The 20,651-nt window shown below is 32.1% G+C and overlaps 1 non-coding gene across 1 annotated transcript; it reads left to right on the top strand.

The window, feature by feature from the left end:
* The first annotated feature begins 4,742 nt into the window (after positions 1-4,742).
* On the top strand, positions 4,743-4,814 carry Trnap-cgg (transfer RNA proline (anticodon CGG)). The gene has a single exon. It is a non-coding gene; the product is annotated as a tRNA-Pro (tRNA).
* Positions 4,815-20,651: the final 15,837 nt, after the last annotated feature.

The following is a 20,651-nucleotide window of genomic DNA, read 5'->3' as shown; positions in this document are numbered from 1 at the left end:
TATGACAGCTTCTTTTATCCCAGTCTCCTTTCTCAGTTAAAGTTGGTTGGCGCGGATGTATCATTTGAAAGTTTAAATACACAGCAGCTTTTCACAACAACACCGAGTCTATGCATAATGAAGACGTTTCACCTTAAGTTACGGTTTTTGAAAAGTTTCAACTCCCAGCGCGCCTTAAAGAAAGACAAACTTTTTTATTTCGTGTAATTTTGAGTAATATTTCCCCGACTGTTAAGACTAATTATATTGTGAGTGGGGGTTGGATGCGCTTGAGAAAGAACGAAGAAAAAAACACACCCTTAAGGTCTTTCAAGTTTGAAGTGGCAATTTAATATTTTTACTTTTTAAAATATGCAAACACATACTCGCACATAGTCGAGTAGTTTACGTACTAATGACACCAGTTTTGAATTTTCTTAATTGGTTTTAGAAAACGCTTATATCCATCAACCCCATCGTCCTTATATGTAAATATACACACTTCATTTCATCCCTTCTATATTCGTCTTGTTTTCTAAATGCCTTTCAAGTCCAATTTATTACACCAATCATGTGGAGATGAAGATAACATCACACACACATACATACACTGAGCAATTGAAATAATTGTCGTTCTAATTTTGGGAAAATTTTTGAAATCCTTTTAATCACACCAAAGTGCTCCTGTGAGCCTGTACGCACTTAATCCCGGCTATTAGGGACGTAAATGAAATCATTTAAGGACTTTTTTTACCTACATACCTTTAATTTGTCAAAGTGTGCCGTTTCTGACGTACATCTATTTATATGTGTTTGTATTCTGTGGATTTAAGTGGGGATTCATTATTCGTTAAATCTCCGTCGGGTTTAAGAGAATGGGAAAGGAAGAAATTAAATCCAACAATAATTTAACAACATTAATTAATGAAGATTATTTATGCAGATTGAGCGCTGATGCTGAGCAGGGATGAAAATGTAGATTTTGTGAAACTTTGTTTTTGAATTAAAAAAAAAAGAAAACACTCAAGAGGTATCTTTTTTGTTCAAGATAATGAAGCAAAAGCTTTTATAGCCTGATGGATAGACAAGTGTTTTGGAGGAAAGGGAGAAGTTGCGACGAATCTTTTGGAGTGAAAAATATTGTGCTATGAATTACACTTTCTAATTAAATACCTTGTATTTGATCATACCAGTGTGGTGTCTTTTAGTTAAGTGTATGAAAAGTGTTGAAAATTTTTTATAAGATTGAGTATCTAACCAACACTTAAAACTTGAATTTTTTCGGGATTCAAGTTTTGCATTTCAGAATGGAAATAAAATCTGTTTTTTTTTGTTTTCTTTATTATTATTTTATGAGCTACCCATACTTACCTTCAATCCTTTTGCCTTTACTTGAAACAAAAAAAAAAAAAAATACAAAACCCAGAGAACATTTATGGGGACTTTTCACGAGTCGATTTTTGCCGTGCGGCGAAGCTTTTCGACTCAGGCGACTAAAGTGACAATCCCCATAGAAAAATCCAAGTCGACCCACATATCATGCGGCTAAAATCGACTTGTGAAAAGTCGGCATTAGCTGCCGCCGCCGCAAAACCGTTTTTAAGATATAATCAATCATATACAAAAGTGGGCGTGGCAGGGGGCGGAAAAGGTCAAAACTATTTTTTTTACCGACTTCCAAAAAGGAGGAGGTATTCAATTCGTCTGTATTTTTTTTTTGTGTTTGTTACCTCATAACTTTGGACTGAGTGAACCAATTTTGATAATTCTTTTTGTATTGGATAGCTGGTGGCCGCAATGTGGTCCCATTTTAATTTCGTTCAGTTTTGAAATAGAAAATATTAGAAAAACCATAAAACCCATGAAGTCGGTTTAGTTTTTTGATAAAAATGATTATTATTTTTAAACTCATCTAGATAATCAATTTTCCTAAATTTGGTTCAAATGGTGCACGCCGTTTCTTAGATATAAATAATCATTTACAAAAGTGGGCGTGGCAGGGGGCGTGAAAATTGTGTCTAATTTTTTTAGAATTATTTTTTATAACATCTACAACAAATTCTCTTTGCAAAGTCAATTCCTTTTTGGAAAATTGATTTTTGTCCACCATCTCCATACAATCGCCGCACTGTGCGCCGCCGCCGGGGCCACGGGACAAAACAATTTTTTACTTGCGATATAGGTACTATAGGGCAAGTTTAGGATTCGTAAAAAAAAATCGAACTCGAGATAACAATTTTACATGACATTACGATGATGGAGAATGCCAAAAAAGTGGGTCCGGCAATTCTGTCTGTCTGTGTGTCTGTCTCTATCTGGAGCTGCAGCCTAAACAAGTGAAGTGATTTTCTTCAAACTTGGTAGTTAGCAGTTTTTGGTGATTCCCTAGAGGGGAAATTGAAATTTTTTTTATGACCAAAACTAACGGTACCTGCCATATAACGGAAATACAAAAGTTAATTTTTTTCAAAAACGGCTCTAACGATTTTGATTAAAATTTTTGTTTGTAGTATTACACATAAGAGCTAACTTTTAAAATAAAAAAAATATTTTTTGTACCGTTATTAACGGTACCTGTCATATAACGGTTTTATTCGTTTCTGAATATCTCGTACAACATTAACCCGATTTTAATGAAAATTTTTATACAAAAGTGTTTAAGTAAAGATAATATTAAAATTTTAGAAAATTTTCAAAAAACGCATTTTTGGATTTTTAAAAAATATTTCAAAATTTTTTTTTTGAAAATCAATTTTTTGAAAACGGATTAATGAAAAATTTTGAAATTTAGTTTTTATGTGTAAATTAATTATTTCTTAAAAATGGCATACCAACTATTTTTTTGAAAAATGTTAGACATTTTTTATATATAAAAAATTATTTTTTAAAAAAACGGCTCCTACGATTTTCGAAATTTTTTTTCTAAAATTACCTTTTTATACAAGTAATAAAATGGCATACTTGTTTTTTTTTTTAAACATCATTTAAAACGGTGTTTAATTAATTATAAAAACAGGGGTCGAATTACGGCATACGTTCGTTAACGTATGGTTTCTATGCTATGTGTCCCTATTTTTTTCTACTAAATTAATAGAGACACAAATAGTAAAAACGTTAACGAATGATCGTAATCGTATGCTGTAATTCGACCCCAGATTTTATTTTTTTACACTACCTATTAAATTTCTTGAAAATATCAAATTTTTCCTAATTTTCTTGAATAAAAAGCTTTAACATTTGAGATACTTTAAGCATAAGAGCAAGTACGTGCGACCCCAGTCGTGCATTTTATTTTTCTTAAACAAGTGAGACATCAAAAGAAAGGTTTGATTCACGACCATCTCAGAAAATTTTACAATTTTTCAACAATAACTTTTTATACAAAAGTAGGTATGTATGTATAACAAAAAAAAAAAAAAAAAAAACAATTAAAAGAAATAGAGAATACGTTTTTCTATACCTAATATCTTTCCGTGCAGAATTATATTTTTCGTGAAATTAACTCTGCCCTTTTCTGTTCGATTTTTCAAACCGAAAATTTTCATTTTAATTTTATTTTCAAGTACAATTAATACCGCACACATTCTCACACATTGTCCATTCATGGATCCTTTGTAATCGGATGATCCTTTCTATTATCACTTTGTTATTCATGCAGACTTAAAAAAATAAAAAAAAATAATACCCAATACAAGGACCCGCCTGGAATTTAAAACTATAAAGCAAAACAAAATGTGCTGTCATTAATCATTGGTAAAATCTGATTGGAGATAACATTTATATTCGGAAATTGTCTCCCATCAGCCCCATTTTACATCCATAACAATACTGGCACTGTATCCTTTTCGGTTAGAACAGAGAACACAGTTAAATCCGGCTTCCGAAATCCAAATCCGCATTTGTCTATGTGTAACAACGAACTCTGACATTATTGTCATCCGCCAAATCCAAAAACGAAACAAATCGTTACCAAGAGTGGAAACAACAAACTCTGCAAAGTTTTGTTTTCCCAACAACAACCCAACCAACACCCACCACATTTTTGTTGGCAATTCAAATTGGCGACCAATTTCATTTGGTGTTTTGCGCCAATCAGCCCAATTAGGCACAATAACCCCCACCACCACCGTCATCCATTGTATAGGTTTGTATATTTGCGAACCGGAAACTGCGATTCTGAAATGGAATGCCTGTTTTGATAAGTACTTACAGAGAGTTGAAGGGTGTGTTCGGTTCGGCAGTGTTATTATTTATCCAGAGAAGCCTTGAAGCATTTTCTTTGTGTCAGATTGTGACAGATATTTTCGTTACCCTATATTGCTTTGGCATATCGGGTTAAATGAATTAATTAAATACATTTTTGGAATTTCCTTAATTTAATTTGTGGAATTTGTGTTGGATGACAGTTTTCGTTGTCGGTTGGAATTTTCTTTGATTTCGAGAATATCAACTTCAAAGGACACATTTTTCAAATTCTTATAAAATAATATTTCCTTTCTGTCATCGCTGCTTCTAATGTTGTTGCTTATAAGAAAAACAACCCACACGAAAGAGTTTAATTACGTTTTAATTAAAATCTTTAAGAAGGTAGGTGTACGAGTACGTTAAAGATAAATAATGGAAGGTGATATCATTTTTTTTTTTATTTTTTCATAATAAACTTGAGGTTCAGTGTGAGTCATTGACATCATCATTATCGTTTGATGTGTGGTTGAAAGTGTTGTCTAAGTTTTTATTTTAACTTTGGCACGCCTCGATCAATTGGCTCGTTGGTCTAGGGGTATGATTCTCGCTTCGGGTGCGAGAGGTCCCGGGTTCAATTCCCGGACGAGCCCGAAAAGTTGTTTTTTTTTTTTTTTTATTTTACGATCATTAAAGAGGTAAAATTAATGTTAATCTTATCCTTATCAGTGAATGAAAGGACTAGAGTGCCAAAAAAAAAAAGTGAGCTAATATGATTTCTTCAGATTAAAAAGAAAAGGAGGCACGAAAAGGTGTTAGGACAATTTAAGAAAAGAAGAGAAAAGTGGAATAGCCATACAAAATGGGGAAAGTCTTTGTTAGAAGGTGATTTATGGCGATCGTTGCTTGTGGTAGCAGGTTTGAGAAACTAAGCTAGTGCATCAATTCTAAATAAAGTGCATATTAGGTAATCAATTGAGAAATTTTGGAAAGGATACAAATTAAGTTCTTCATATAATAATTACCATATAACCAAAATGGAAACGCTTGTTTTTCTCAAAAAGCGGTCATACGATTTTGATTAAAATAAAATATTTAATTTGGCAATAAGGTCCTAAGACTTTTAAAATAAAAAAAATATATTTTGGTGATTGCGACAGAACGGTTTTTTTTTTTTTAATACGCTTTTATTACCTTCGCTTGTAACTAACTAACTAATTAGCTAACTAACTATTAAAATCTTGGAACTAAATTTTGACCCACTTCCACTTCAGTTCAGAGGACAACACAATATTATTGCAGTCCGGACTCTGGGGAGGGGCACGAAACTTTTATCACGCACTAAAAACTATAAAATCATTCAACATGACTTATTGGAAAAAGCGTCGAGCGCTTTGTCCAAACTTTATAAAGGTACAAGCAACAAAAATGCGCTCTATACGCTTTTTGATCTAACCATTTCCAATAAGTCAATTAAATTATTTTATAGTTTTTAGTGCGTGATAAAAGCGTATTTTTAATTTTTTAAACTACTACTATTACCTATACATTTTATTTAATTCTGACTTTCTCGTAAACGACACATCCGATATCAATGAATATTTTTGTACAAAAACTTTTTAATAAAAATGTTAAAATAAAAAATTCCAAAAAAAATTCTGGATTTAAAAAAAGCTTCATTTGTTTTTTGTCTTTTGAATAATCAAGTTTTTGAAAACGGACCAACGAATTTTGTTAAAAATTCAATAAAATTCGTTTAGAAATTTTTTTTTTTTGATGGAAAAACTATTAAAAAAAACGGCTCTAACGATTTACATAATGGAAAAACAATCTAAAGTACCTACTGTTTTTGTAACTTTTTTTAGATATTTGTTTGTAGTTTTCCTTAACCCGTTTAAAATTCGTAAAAATATTCCATTAAATAATTTTTTTAGGTTTCGATGGCTTAACTGAAAGATAATAATACCTAGTTACTGGATTAGTACAAAAAGTTAGTCAAATATCATACTTTTAATTTTTTTTATCGAAAAAGGGACTGAAATTCATATTTTTTTTTTTTGCAAAAACTTTTTTTTATACATAATATGTACATTCTTTTGGAACACTTCCAAAGATTCACTTTACACTTCCATATGGTAAACAAGAAGCTGTTCATTTTTCCGAATTATTCATTTCATTCTTATTTTCCGATTATTTTCTACTTTGATAATTTTTTTTCTTAATTTTTCTTAATCATGTATTCATTTAATTCAGTTTCATTTTGCAAGTAAAATAAATAAATAAAAGTGATTTCTAAACAATTTTATTTTTCAATTTAAAAAATCTAAGTTTTCAAGCAATTTTTCAATAGTCAAACCATTTGAAATTAATATTGCCTCGGAAATAAAATAAAAAATACTCAAGAATGTTACCAGCTAACTACCGCATTCAAGATATATTTCAAAGTAAGTGCTTGTTTATGCTATTTAAGAATACTTTTATTTCATTTCGATAACTTAAAAGCCTAACGTTTATAAAAACCCAAAAAACTGTTCAATACATTTTAGGTTGAAAGTGTTAATTTAATATTTTTTGTAAGACAAATCAACAGCTGAAATCAACAGATTTTGAAATGTTGTTGATATTTGATCAAAATAATCTCAATTTCATTGCATATTTTTAAGATCCACTGATACAGCAATTTGCTTCAACATTTTCTATAGTTTACTTCTTGGCATTCATATTTTTCAAAAAAGTTTCATTTATTTATGAAAATTATATGTAAAAATAACCAAAAATAAATATTCTTCTAATACAAACACTCGCTACGACTTATTAAGTTGTTGTATCAAAATTAAAGAGATAAATAGGTAACTAGGTAGGTACCTGGAGAAAAATCAAAAATAAAAAAATGACAAGAAATTATTGTAGGTAACCAATATCCACCCAAAAAAAACCTTGCGCAGTTTCATCGAAAAATTAACAAAAAAAAAAAAAAACAAAATTCCAAACTTGTCCTTGTACAGGCGTGGCCTCTGAGAATTACGTCAACGCCCCATGTCTTAAAACGAAAGAAAAAGAAACTTGCGAAAACTTTTAGAAAACTTCCAATAAAGCACATCTCCTCTTGCATCCCTATGAGAACTTTTCTCAACACTCATAGGTTTGGGGTGGTGACTATAAAAGTATTTTTGTATTCTGAAAGTTAAATGAACATGATATGACTCCACCATCAGTGTTGCCTTCTTATCAGATACAGACAAATAACTACTATTTATTCCCACAAGGAATCAATCACAGAATGAGTCCCATCTTTCCCGTGACGTGCTCTGAATCACGCATTTACATATTCACCGCAGCTTTACTTTTTTTTGTCCTTATAAACATTTTGGTTTAGAAAAGTTTTAATCCTGCTCGAGATAAGAATCCTGTAGCTAAAGTAATTTGTATACATTTGATGCCACTTGCGATTTGCAAGCAATTTATTTTACTCGAACAAACTTTCCTTTATAACTAATGACTTAATTTATCTGCTTCAACCACCCACACCCATACAGACACACAATCAGGACTTTGTTGAATATCCCTTTGTACAACAAGTAATCAAACACAATGTCCTATCTACACCCACAACTAACCCGCACCCACTTTCTCAACTGTAATCCTCATCGAATTTGCAGCGTCTTAATCGTTCTCAATTAATCGAACAGTTTGGGGTACAATGGAGTTAATCGGGGGTAATCTCTGTTTCTGCTCCTCAATTTGTTGTAAAACAATGCTGGCTAGAGCGATGGGCAACATAACACGCATTCTCTCCTAACCACCACCCACGACAGCACACGAGTTTAAGAATAAATGACAGATATTGGCAAATCTATCATTGTCATTATCCTTCGATTTGTTTCGTTTTCTTTTGAAATGCGAACAAGTATATTTTGTATAGGACTTTGATTTAAAGGGATCATATATGGGTGACCGGGGATCCTGTGTGGTATAAATGAAAGGCGTTATGAGGATAAGATTTGTTGTTGTTAAACACACAGCTTGAGGGCGATTTATATTTAGTTAGATGCTGGGTGGTTAATTAATCGAATTAAAAGGATTCGATTGAGTATGTGTGTGCATTTGACAGTGATTGCCTAGATATTAAGAGATATTGTCCGTAGCCTTGGGCTAAATCAACGGCGTATACAAGGGGGGGGTCACGGGGTCATGACCCCCCCCAAGAACTCAGAACTTAAAAAAGAATTTTTTATGTGATACTGAAATCTCTTGAGTAAGATTACACCGGCACACAAAATAAAAAAAGTGTCATGTACCAGGAACCAGACCTATGTTTCTATATGTTTTTGGGCACGCTGAATCCGAATTTCAAGTCCGTTTGGCCCGGTCACCCTCCAGTTTTGAGCTGTGACTGCATTTTGTTTGGATTTTTATGACTTTTTTGGAGTTTTTTGCATTTTTCTCAAAACTGAAGAGTGTTCGGGCAAAACGGACTTGAAATTCGAATTCAGCGGGTCCAAAAACATATAGAAAGATATGTCTGGTTCCTGGTACATGGAACTTTTTTTTTGTGTGCCGGGGATGTAAGCGAAATTTCGCGACAGTGAAAGGCACACCAAAAAAAAAGTTGTATGTACCAGGAACAAGACCCATCTTTCTATATGTTTTTGGACCTGCTGAATCCGAATTTCAAGTCCGTTTTGCCCGGTCACCCTCCAGTTTTGAGAAAAATGTAAAAAAGACCCCAAAAAAGGCAAAAAACTTCCTTTTTTTGAGTTTTTTGCATTTTACTCAAAACTGGAGGGTGACAGGGTCAAACGGACTTGAAATTCGGATTCAGCGTGCCCCAAAAAAATATATAGAAAGATAGGTGTGGTTCCTGGTACATGACACTTTTTTTATTTTGTGTGCCGGTGTTATTTTCAAAACGTTGAAATTTTAGAACATGAACGAAAATTAAAAGTAAAAAAAGTTTTTGGTATTCAAACAAACTATTTTACCATATTTTGGGGATGTGGTCATATTTTTAGCGAACGCTATGCTGGATTAGGATTATTTTGATTCGTTCGATAATATTAGTTGAGCTGTGCTGTAGAGTTTTGTATGGAAACAAAATCCGGATACGTACCTATTACAGCACCTTGCCATATTATTAGGCCCAAGCGAAAAAATACAATTTTTCGGTTCAGTTTTTGCTCAGTTTTTAAAGTTTTTGTCGAAATAGCTGGAATTTTTTTTTGTTCCATTTACTTGCACATATCATGTAGATACGGATTGGCTTGAAAAAAGTTTAAAAATCCATACTTTTTGATAAAAATAACGTACAAAAGGGGATAAGCTCCAAAAAACGTACCCTGTGGAATTCACGCCCGGATAATTACTAGACCGGTCCAATACTTAATTTCTTGTACCGAGGAATAACGTGACATTCTTAACTTTATGGCAAGGACCCAATCTTACATAAATATAGAAGCTCTGATCGTCTGGAAAGTAAAAAATGTTCTTAGATTTGGTGTTGTTTTTTTCTTTTTTATAAGACCAGAAGAGCACAGCTATTCAAAGTACATTATTCCAATAAAAAAACATCCTCTGGTCATTATTGGGTGTTTTACTATTTCAGGAAAATGATGAGATTCTTTTTATATTATTGAAAACGCCATAACTCCAGACCAACACAAAAAGGAGCTTGGGAACGTTTTGATTCTACGATTTCGGAATAGGCTCCAGGCTCGAAACTTCTATATTTATGCAAGATTGGGTCCTTGCCATAAAGTTAAGAAGGTCACGTTATTCCTCGGTACAAGAAATTAAGTATTGGACCGGTCTGGTAATTATCCGGGCGTGAATTCCATAGGGTAAGTTTTTTGGAGCTTATCCCCTTTTGTACGTTATTTTTATCAAAAAGTATGAATTTTTAAACTTTTTTCAAGCCAATCCGTATCTACATGATATGTGCAAGTAAATGGAACAAAAAAAAATTCCAGATATTTCGACAAAAACTTTAAAAACTGAGCAAAAACTGAACCGAAAAATTGTATTTTTTCGCTTGGGCCTAATAATATGGTAAGGTACTGTATATTCAAAGCTTTTTAAAAGAAATTGAATCTGGTAAGTACACAAAAATAATATCTTAAGGGCAAGACACTGCTTACCAGCAAATAAAAGAAGCAGCCATTTCTTCTATTTTTTTATATGATGAAGTGAATAAAATATGTTTTAAATAGGGAAGCTTTCTGTGGCCTTGCTGTGTGGAGGTCAATTCTGTTGATAAAATTCGTCATCGGCAAAATGTTAAAGAAGGATATCATTTCTCAAATCTTTTTAGTTTTTTGCAATGTTTCAGTTCAATACATTCGTCTGATAAAATTTGGTGAATTTTGTTTGCTTACAGAATATGACAGTATTTTGTACATACTAAATTTGCTAGATCTGTTGCATTTTTTGAAACAACTATCGATTTGTTAATCATCAATGGCCAGCCAATTATAGAAGCAATGTAAGCAACATTATCTAAGGCAATTTAAATATTATTATTAAATATCACTTAGGGCTAATTTTTTGAATAGTTAGATAAACCTCAGTTAGAGCTTATTCCTAGGATTAAAAGTTTTTTTTTATAGTGACATTTATTCTTCTGATAGTCTATCTGACGATTGAAAAAGCAGGGCTTAATCTAATAAATACAACTGAATGTTTTTTATATTGTAAATCGCTGATTAATACCTGAAAACGGACGAATTCGAAAATATCGCCAAAATAATTTTTTTTGTCTTTACTATTTTAATAGAGGTATTTTAAATTCCCATTCAATTTTAAAACAAAATTTAAAAAAAAATTATATTTTCAAATGCAATTTTTTTTACAAAACTTTGCGATTCGTTTGCCTGAGGTTAGGAAGACTTTTAATTCAAAAGTTAAAACTGTTATTAAGTAAAAACGATTTTTATTTTAACTTTCTGGGCTAGCGGAAAACAATGAACAGTTGTTTTAAGGCAAATTATTCAATCGAAGTACTCGTGCAGTACATTTTATTTTTAGGAGAGGATAGCCTCAATTGGTCATAGTTAAAGCCTAGTACGCTGCTGATGAGAAACGAAAAATCCCATACAAAAATGAAACAACGAAATGGTAAACCAAAAATTTCGTTCAACTTTTCGTTTTGTAGTACGCTGTTCGGCACAACGAAATTGAAAGTCTAAACTTCTTTTTCGCACACAAACAATTGCCGGGGACATTCATTGTGTGTGGAAAAATGACATTTTGATTTTTTTTGTTTGTTTTTGTTGTTCATTTTGTCATTGCATGTCTTTCTGCGATGCGTGTTTGCTTTTTTTCACTTATGTTTTGCAATTTTTGAGTATTTTTCGGTCCAGATTTCGCAAGCATTTCGTTGTGGAGACCGACGAAAAATTTCGTTTCACATCAGCAGCGTTCTAGGCTTTAAGGCTTAACGCTAAACTTAAACGAATCTCATACCGTTTTTGTTTGGTTATTTTTAGAACTACATTCGGAACTTTTCGATTCGAAATGCAAGACGCACAAATTTTAATTTTTAATAATTCAAAAAGCCCATTTTCAGGTTTATGCCTGCTATCAAAACTTTTGAAAAAAAAAAAAAAAAAAAAAATTCGCATGACCCCCCCCAAGAAGCAAACCTGTATACGCCCCTGGGCTAAATTCAGTAGATTTATAATTTGAAAATATGTCTGTCAATAATAATAATTGGAAAGGGACCGAAGAGATATAGGCTGTTTTGAGTGACCGTATATTTCTGAAAGAAAATCGATAATTTAGAATGTTTATAAGAAATTAAAAATTCTTTTGAAATTTGAATGAAACAAGAAAAATTTAGATATATGCTACTCATACAGTCATGTGCCTGGTTCAATTGCCCAAGGTTAGCCCAAAATTTTTTTTACTTTAGCCCACCCTTAGTTCTAAAATTATAACGGAATTTTTTTTCACCTCAAAAACCACAAAAAAAATAATTTTTTCATTCAGTGTAAAAATTGTTGGTTTTGCACTGTGGTTCATTTGCCCAACGTTAGCCCAAGATAGCCCAACTTTTTTTTTTATTCCACTATTTTTTCAAAAGATACAACAAAAACTTTTTTTCATATCAGAAACCGACAAAATTGTGATTTTTGTCCGTGTGAAAATTTTTTTAGTTTAAAACCGTGGTTTGTTTGCCCAAGGTTAGCCCAGGATAGCCCAACATTTATCTTAGCCATCCTACGCTTAGTTTAAAAATTATAAAAAAAAATAGTTTCTATTCGCCAAACCAAACGTTGGAACGTTGTATGATATTGCTTTTTTGACGGGGTTCTCAGGATCTCTCCTTTGAACATGGCAATACCAACTGAGTCGGTCGTGTTCAATTTTTTGGGAGATGGTGTTTTTAACATGAAGGCTTCCTCGGATCTTCGTACTTCTAATTCTTTTAAATTTGTAATGTAGAAAAATTAAATGCACTGGTGTGGGCCTTAAATTTTATTTATTTGACTTAGAATATTTTCTTGATTGAATGTAGTCCATATAACATTCGTGTTAAGAAGCTAAAATTGATTTTTTTTATTTCACCTTAAAAGCCACAAAATACAAATATTTTTTCAAGTGTAAAAATCATTGATTTTTTTGGTTTGCCATGTGAAGTGATTTCTTTTCCAGTACACGAATAGCACTTTTTAGACCTTTCTGAACTATCCTTGGTAATTCCAACAAATTACATCACTCTCTTTCATAAAATTATGACAAAAAACTTTTTTTCAAATTAAAAACCTCTTAAAAATCAAAATTTGTTTTTTTTTTTCAGTGTAAAAATTGTCCTTTTCCACTTTTTCTCATTTAACCATGCTAATTCCAACAAATTACATCACTTTTTTTCGTTAGCCCACCCTTAATTAAAAAAAGTGGTGATGTAATTTGTTGGAATTAGCATGGTTTTTTGAGAAAAAGTGGAAAAAATACAATTTTTACACTTAAAAAAAAAAAACAAATTTTGATTTTTAAGAGGGAGCTAATTTCAAAAAAGTTTTTTATCATAATTTTCAATATTGCGTTAATTCTACAACTACTATACTGTTTCATTTTTTTTTAAAGAAAATACAAAAAAATATTGAATGAGAATTCTTGTATACAATCTTCTCCTTCCTTTAGTTTAATTATATTATTACCTAACTCTAATTACACAACCATTAATCAAGCCGTTAACAAAGCATGCGAAAATGTCCTTTAGCTCGCATACTCACTCGCATTATACAAAACACATTCGACAAAGGCTTATTACGTTACCCAATAATTTATGAGTTAATGTACATGCAATTAATTGCACCTGTGAAGATGCAAATCATTCCGCCAAATAACTCCTCGCAGTCTTCTCTCTCTCTCTCTCAAAACATTCATACAAACGAAACATTCGCGACTTTAAACCATTCATCATTTAATTTTGTACATCACCAAGTGATACTAATGCTAATAATAACCACCGTACCCCATCCAGCTTTCAAAACAATGCTAAGCGAAAGGTTAAACACGCATTTTCAACTACCCTCTACCTCTACAAAAAGCCCATTTGGAAATTGCAAAGTGTTAGATTCGCACCAATAAAGCAAGTTTAGATCAAACACACGTAAGGCCATTAACAATATTTATGAGGCGTTATTCAGCCAGATGCCTTCCGTTTAGGTTCAACTTCTAACCATTCAAAAACCCTGTTGTAGGTTATATGTTTTGGGGAAAAACGGTGTAGAATGCCACCGGCTCGACAGGCAATTTGATTTTGTGCAGCTCTCGCTTAAAAAAAAAGGAAATTAAATTGATAAAGTGTATTCCCGTTTGCCGCTAACGTTCCACGGGTCGGTGGTAACTCTTGTAAAAGGCAACCTGGTTAGCAAAAGCACAAGCAACTTTTATGAAAGGCTTCAATAATCGCAATAATGGAATTACTCCAAAGGAACTTTTGAAAAACATCCTGAAACCAGTTAGTTAGGCTCAAATAATGCGAATGGTGTATCTCAAAAGCTATGGCTGAATGTTATTCTTTATAACTCGTGAAATTAGTATTTATGGGGTGATGGTGGTGAATCACCTTGCCCGATTTGGTGATAGTAATAAAAATAAATTATTATTTGCACTGCCAAAAATAAATGTGATTAGGGGTATGGGTGGCGGTGAGCATTTGAAGGGAAACATTGTTTTCTTTTGTTCACTCAAGTAGCTATTTCTAGACTAGATTGCAGCTGAAAGACAATAAAAATGATTTACATTTTAATGAAGTTAGTATTGCTGAATTTCAGAGATGAAGCATTTATCGTTTTCATAAAAAAAAAAAAAAAAACACTCAACAATCTTGCTTTTCCTAGATCTTAATTAAGAAAAAGATAGAAGCAGTTTTTTGTAGATAGTATTGTTTGCACAATAAATACCTAAGTTTTTTAATTAACACTGAAATACTAATACATAACTCAGGATAAACACTGATGTTTTGAAAGTCCCAAAAGGCTTGTCCAGCATTTTAAAAACAGCAGCAGTACAATTGCGTTTAACGGTTCAGCTATGTTCCTCCGTGAACCGTGAAAAGACGCACCACGTCCGCACCATTTCATTTTGTATGAACAATTCGCTGATCCATGATACATCATTTTGGATTATTAAAGAATAAAAAAAAAACTACCGAACGGAAGGATATTCGAACCCGAGTATCCAGAGCACTTTCAATTAGAAGTCCAACGTCTTAACCACTCGACCACCAAGTATTTTTTGTAGGAACCTGGGTTGCAAAAGTCGATACGATTGTACTTTTTTGATACAATTGGCTTGGCTAAAGTACACAAATACACTATAACCAAATTCGATACAGTTTTGTCCTTCCGCTTATATCAATGTAAAAGGTATTCTGGATCAATTTTTTCTTTTCGATTCTTCTAAGGGCTAGTTGTACAAACGTGGTTCAGCCTCGAATCAGGAATCTAACCCATCGATTTCGGCAGATTAGTAGCTGCGGGTCAACTTCAGTTCAAGGTTCAAGCATGGATGTGGCTATTTTTACAAATGTGGACCTTGCACCAGTGCTAAACCGGAATCTTACCACCGATTTCAAAAGATAAAAGTTGCTGAACCACGGATGAAGTATTTGTACAACTGGCCCTAAGATATTGTTAAAACTGCAATATTAGTCAAATACACTATTGATTTGAACAGAACATTCAGCGGTCAAGGGTGAATTTAAAGTCTTTATTTTATTTTCTTCAAAGAAATAAAATTTGCTTTTAAGGACATTACTTTTTTGTTTAGGTACATGTGAGATTTATTAAAAAATATTGACGATAAAATTAAAGCCTATAAAGGCCATTTTATTCACTATGCTTTAAATTGAAAGAAACTCTAAAGTTAGCTTACTTGAAAGTTGTCTTCAAACCAACAGTTGGAACTCAAGTTAAAAATTAGTTTTATTCACTAACTTCTCTCCTAACTTCTCAGTTAAAAACCTAAAGTTGATCTACTTTCAGTTTGAAAAATATCCCTGGGATATTTATGATGACAATTTATAAAATACTGTCAGTTACAAAGCGTTATTATGAAGTCTGTGTGTCATTCAATCAAAAAATGTTTGTGTTTTGTTTACTTTTTTTTTTAATAATCAAAAAATGAGTGAACTTGAAATGTTATTAAAAGTGGAAATATTTCAGACACCAATTTCAATAAGCAATAATATTTTTTAAGACATACATACATATTCCACATTAGAAAAAAACAGAAGAATTTATTTTCCGCAAAAAAAACCAAGCCTCCAGAAAATAAAATAATTTTGTCACTAACTTTTATTTATTCCTTTAACAAATACATACATACATACATGCAAAATATTATAATATGCAATTCCCTTCCTTTATGAACTAATTTTCTTAATAATAAAAAGATTAGCACAAATTAGAACATTTTTTGTGCTTTTTCAATGCTGTCATCACAGCATTTGGCATCTCACAAAAAAACCAAAGGCTCCAAAGTTTCCATCATCTTCACTATCCCGAAAAAGTTCATGAATCATAACCAATTTCCCGAAACATTATAAATTAACGGAACAATGAAGTTCATATCATTCATTCCTATTTCTCACGGTTTTTAAAGAAAACAAAATTTAGCCACAAAAAAAATAATAAAATATGACATTTCGAAATAATATCTCATGTTTGCTCAGCAAACTTCTGAATTTTTCCAGAGTTGAGAATATTTAAAGTTGAAAAACTCTAGATTTGATAATCGAAAGTTCAAAACGTCAAATTTTATTGAATAAAAACAAATTCTGAAGTTGAAACAAAAAATCCTCAAGTTGTTTTCAACTTCGAGTGAATAAAATCGCCCTAAGTTTAATACACCTGCAAATTTACATGTTTAATCGATAAAGGTTCCATTTGATAAGACGAAAGTTTTGAGTTGTAATTAAATATCAGTGTTTTGCAGTTACAAACGACCTATTCCTTATCACCGTAACAAAAAACAAAAATCAAAAATGGCCTCAAAAGTTTTTCTAAATTTTTTGAAAAAAAAAAAATTAATTTAGTTGTTGGTTTATCTTAAAGTTTTTCGTTAATTTAAAATAAATTTTTCGAGTTGTTCTTTAATAAAATTTGAAAGATTCAAAAAGTACAATTCGAAACACTTTTTATTTCACTTTCAAAACAATGCCCAAAGACGATTTTTCAACCCTGGTAGGAACTGGCAATTTGTAGGTTAAGTCAAAATAACTTTAAAGACGACTTAAACATTTGTATAAGTACGAGAATAGAATTTTTGATCATGGTGCACACGTGGTGCGGCGGTGGTGCACCGAATTTTTCATTCAAAATGAAATGTTGCGGACGTGGTGCAGCGGTGGTGTGGCGGTTTAGAAATTTTTGAAATGGTGCGGACGTGGTGCAGCGGTAGTGCGGCGCAATAGAAATTTCTGATAATGGACGTGGTGCAGCGATGGTGTGGCCGCCAAAAAGTGGGGCGGACGTGATGCAGCCGTGGTGCGGCGGAATTCCATTTTTACTCGGGAAACTAATTTTTATAAATACATAATTTAAAAAACGTTTAGACGATACCCAATATCGTAAAGTTATTTATATTTTTTACCATTCAGTTTCTTCCAATGCGTAAATACATTTATTTATCAACTTCATTTCATCTGTTTCTAACCTCAAAATCATATAGAGCTGTCGCATTAGTATGCAGATGCTCAACCGTTCACAATTACAGTGAAGAAAAATTATTCCTATCCGATGGTAAAACAAAATATGATTTATGACAACAGGACATGCGAATTCAAACATGTGTGTATATCTATTATGTTGACTGTGGGTATCCTGTCCATTCGAAGAAAAGCCGGAAGATTAGATAGAGTAACCTTCGCTCATGAAAAGTAAATAAAAATTGAATTCTCTTTGTATTTGGTTTTCATTCAGAGGAAAATTAAATTTATTGCGGAAATGATAACAAAACGAAAAAAAAACGACTACAAAATTCTATTCTCTACGTTCGGTTCGACCAGATATAAGGATTATAAAGTTCTCAAATGAGAAATGCCGGATGTGTACCGAAAAATAGAAAAAAAAACACATAAAGCTGAATACAAATATCCGGAAGCCATGTTGTCAGTGAGCACAGTGACTATAGTGTTTCCTATTTTAAGTTTTTCTCTTAACTTAAAGTTTCAAGGCGGTCGTTGATGGTGTGGGGTGATGAGGAGAAGAAAAAGGGTAGTTGTTTTGTAACGTAATACTTCTGTGACATATTTAATAAAAGTTATTCCTTCTGACCAACTGAAAACAAAAACAAAAACAGTCCTCATAGATATAGAACATTCGGGTTTTTACTTGGCATGTTTTGCATTTGTAAAGGAGGAGAGGAAGGATTCATGTTTCGCCTTTCATGTACCCACATCTGTCCGAGACATTCATTATCCGGTCACACAGGCAAATGACAACGGACCGTACACACTGTCCGAGTCCAAGAGGCGAAAAGATATTAATTGAATAATTATAATGGCCGTCGTCTTGTTATATTTTGGAGAAAGGGAAGGGGAAGGGGTAGGGAGAGTTTGAGATGACATAGAGTAAGGGTGTATACAATGTGGAATCTTGCTAATTGTCTGTTAGGATACGCACGACATCATCCGGTATGAGTGGTTTCGGTTCATAGTCATTATATGATACGTTTGTCATAATTATTGTAGTAGTTCTTGTTGTGTGATTAGTATTTCTATGTGTGTGAATGTGTTTGTTTGAAGATTTGTTTAGTGAACAGACACCTGTGGCGCAGAACTGTCACTTAAGGATGCTTGAAGTGTATAGTCAAATGATATGAGTTCTGGTAATGGCAAATGACATGAGCATTGACAATATTTATTATAAACAAGTTTCTTTAGGGAAGGAAGAGAAGATTATGAGAAATTAAATTATGAACATTTATAAAGATGAGACATAAAATGTGGTTTCATGAAAGGGGAATTATTCGAATCGTTAAAGGAAATTTTCGAAAACTTTGACTTCATATAGTTTAAGTTTCGCAGATTCGGTTTTTTTAACGTCCTTTACTTTGGCGGACACTTTGTGGCGAAATAAAAAAATTAATCTCATATTAATTGTAGCTAATTAAATGCTAATTTGTTACGCAAACCAAAAATTTGTAGCTCGCATAATTTTTGAATTATTGAATTTTCCACTAAAATAAGTCTGAAGTTAACGGACAAAATCTGAAATGATTAAAAACAACGAGTTTAGCTAACCTCCAAATTTGTAGCTTTTTAAATGCTTTTCAATTTCATAAACTTGGTTTTTGTAGCCTCAACAGTTTTTTATATTAAAAATTCCGCTAAAATAAGATTGAATATAGCGGACAAAAGTAGGAAAATTAATATTTTTTGATGCCCAAAACTGTAGCAAATTAAATGCTAATTTGTTGCGCAAAAATGATGAGGCCAGAGGAGACATTTTTAAAGATTTTTCTTTTGCCATTAATTGGAGCTTTTGAATCCATTATTTTTGATATAAACCCCAATTTTGTAGCTCAAACCATTTTTAAAATATTCAAGATTTTATTTTAAAAAGATAGCTCAAAAGTAACCTTTCAAAATCCAAAAAAATGCGAAATTCAAAAATTTTTTTTCAAAAATTTGAAGTAACCAAAAACTTCGATTTTGTAGCTCGATTAGTTTTTTTGTTAGATATTCAATATTCCGCTAAAATAAGACTCAATTTAATATGTAACGGTCAAAATTTTCAAAAAAGTTGAATTTTAAAATTTTTTTCTTTTCTAGAAATTGTAGCTTTGCAAAACAAAATTTGTTGCTTTTAAGGTCGCACTGCAATTCCTCTCTGTATAATTCATCATCATAACTCATAAGAATGTCTACATTTTTTTTTAATTTTTTCCCAGCGACTAGTTCGATTTTTGATTTAAATGCAATATTTTACAAAAAAAAAAAAGAAAAAAAAATACGTAAATTTGTTGTAAGGCATAAGGAGAATTCACATAGACAACATTTATGGATTCCTCAAAAATATTTAAAATATATATTTTTTCAATAAATTGTTTATTTAATACATACTTTTACTGAGCGAGGAAATGGTTTTGAAAAAAAATCTGTACCAATTTATCATTTAGTTAAGTTAATAAGTTTTAATCAGCAATTTTCATTTAAATGTTCGTTCTTGTTGATTCTCATCAATTAGTATGACCCAAACTTTTTTAATAAATAATTATTTTTTTTTAATACTTTCGATTTTCCTTAAATTAACCGCTCTATAATAACAAAAAAACATGTTTTATACATAATTTGAACCAGTTCTTCTAAACACGGTATTCCTTTTGCTTAGAAAAGAATTTTCTGAACATTTATCTGTCTTTGTGAGGGATGCTGGAAGATTTGATTCTGTTTCTGAAATCGATATTTCACTTTTAAGTAAAGCTCGTATCAAATCCAATGACCATTCGTTATTATTATTGTAGTATACCAAACGCTGCTCGGGCTGGTCCAGAATTTGTGCCATGTCCACTTGGTATAACTACGTTGTTTTAAAGTTTAATTTATTACACTTGCAATAAACCGAACCCTTACATCAATTAAAAGTAACAAAGCAAAGTTAAAAGTCATTAACCATCGATTAATCCCATGAACATTGCTATCTCTGCAATGTTTCTCTTCCGAATTCATTTCAAAACTAACCATTGGTATGCTCAGCTCAACTCGTTTATATGTGTTGTGTATGTAGGCATTAAAAAAAGCCTTGAAATTCATTCGATCGGATTCAGATAAAACGTTTGGCCGACAACAGCAAACCCAGCCAACAATTCCAACATATGCAAATGTAGCGATTAAAATTGGCACTCGCAATAAAACATTGGCCCTGATTCTAGGTATGGTTGTGTGGCGGGCGGCCGGCATTCTCTCCACCATTCAATATAAAATGGGGGTTCCCTATATTGTGGCAACTATGGATATACTGTGATTCCAGATTCCACTCAAC

The sequence above is a fragment of the Episyrphus balteatus genome, chromosome 2 (assembly GCF_945859705.1).
Source record: "Episyrphus balteatus chromosome 2, idEpiBalt1.1, whole genome shotgun sequence".
Classification (NCBI taxonomy): domain Eukaryota; kingdom Metazoa; phylum Arthropoda; class Insecta; order Diptera; family Syrphidae; genus Episyrphus; species Episyrphus balteatus.
The sequence above is the reverse complement of the archived record's forward strand: the minus strand, read 5'-3'. Positions and strand labels throughout refer to the sequence as shown.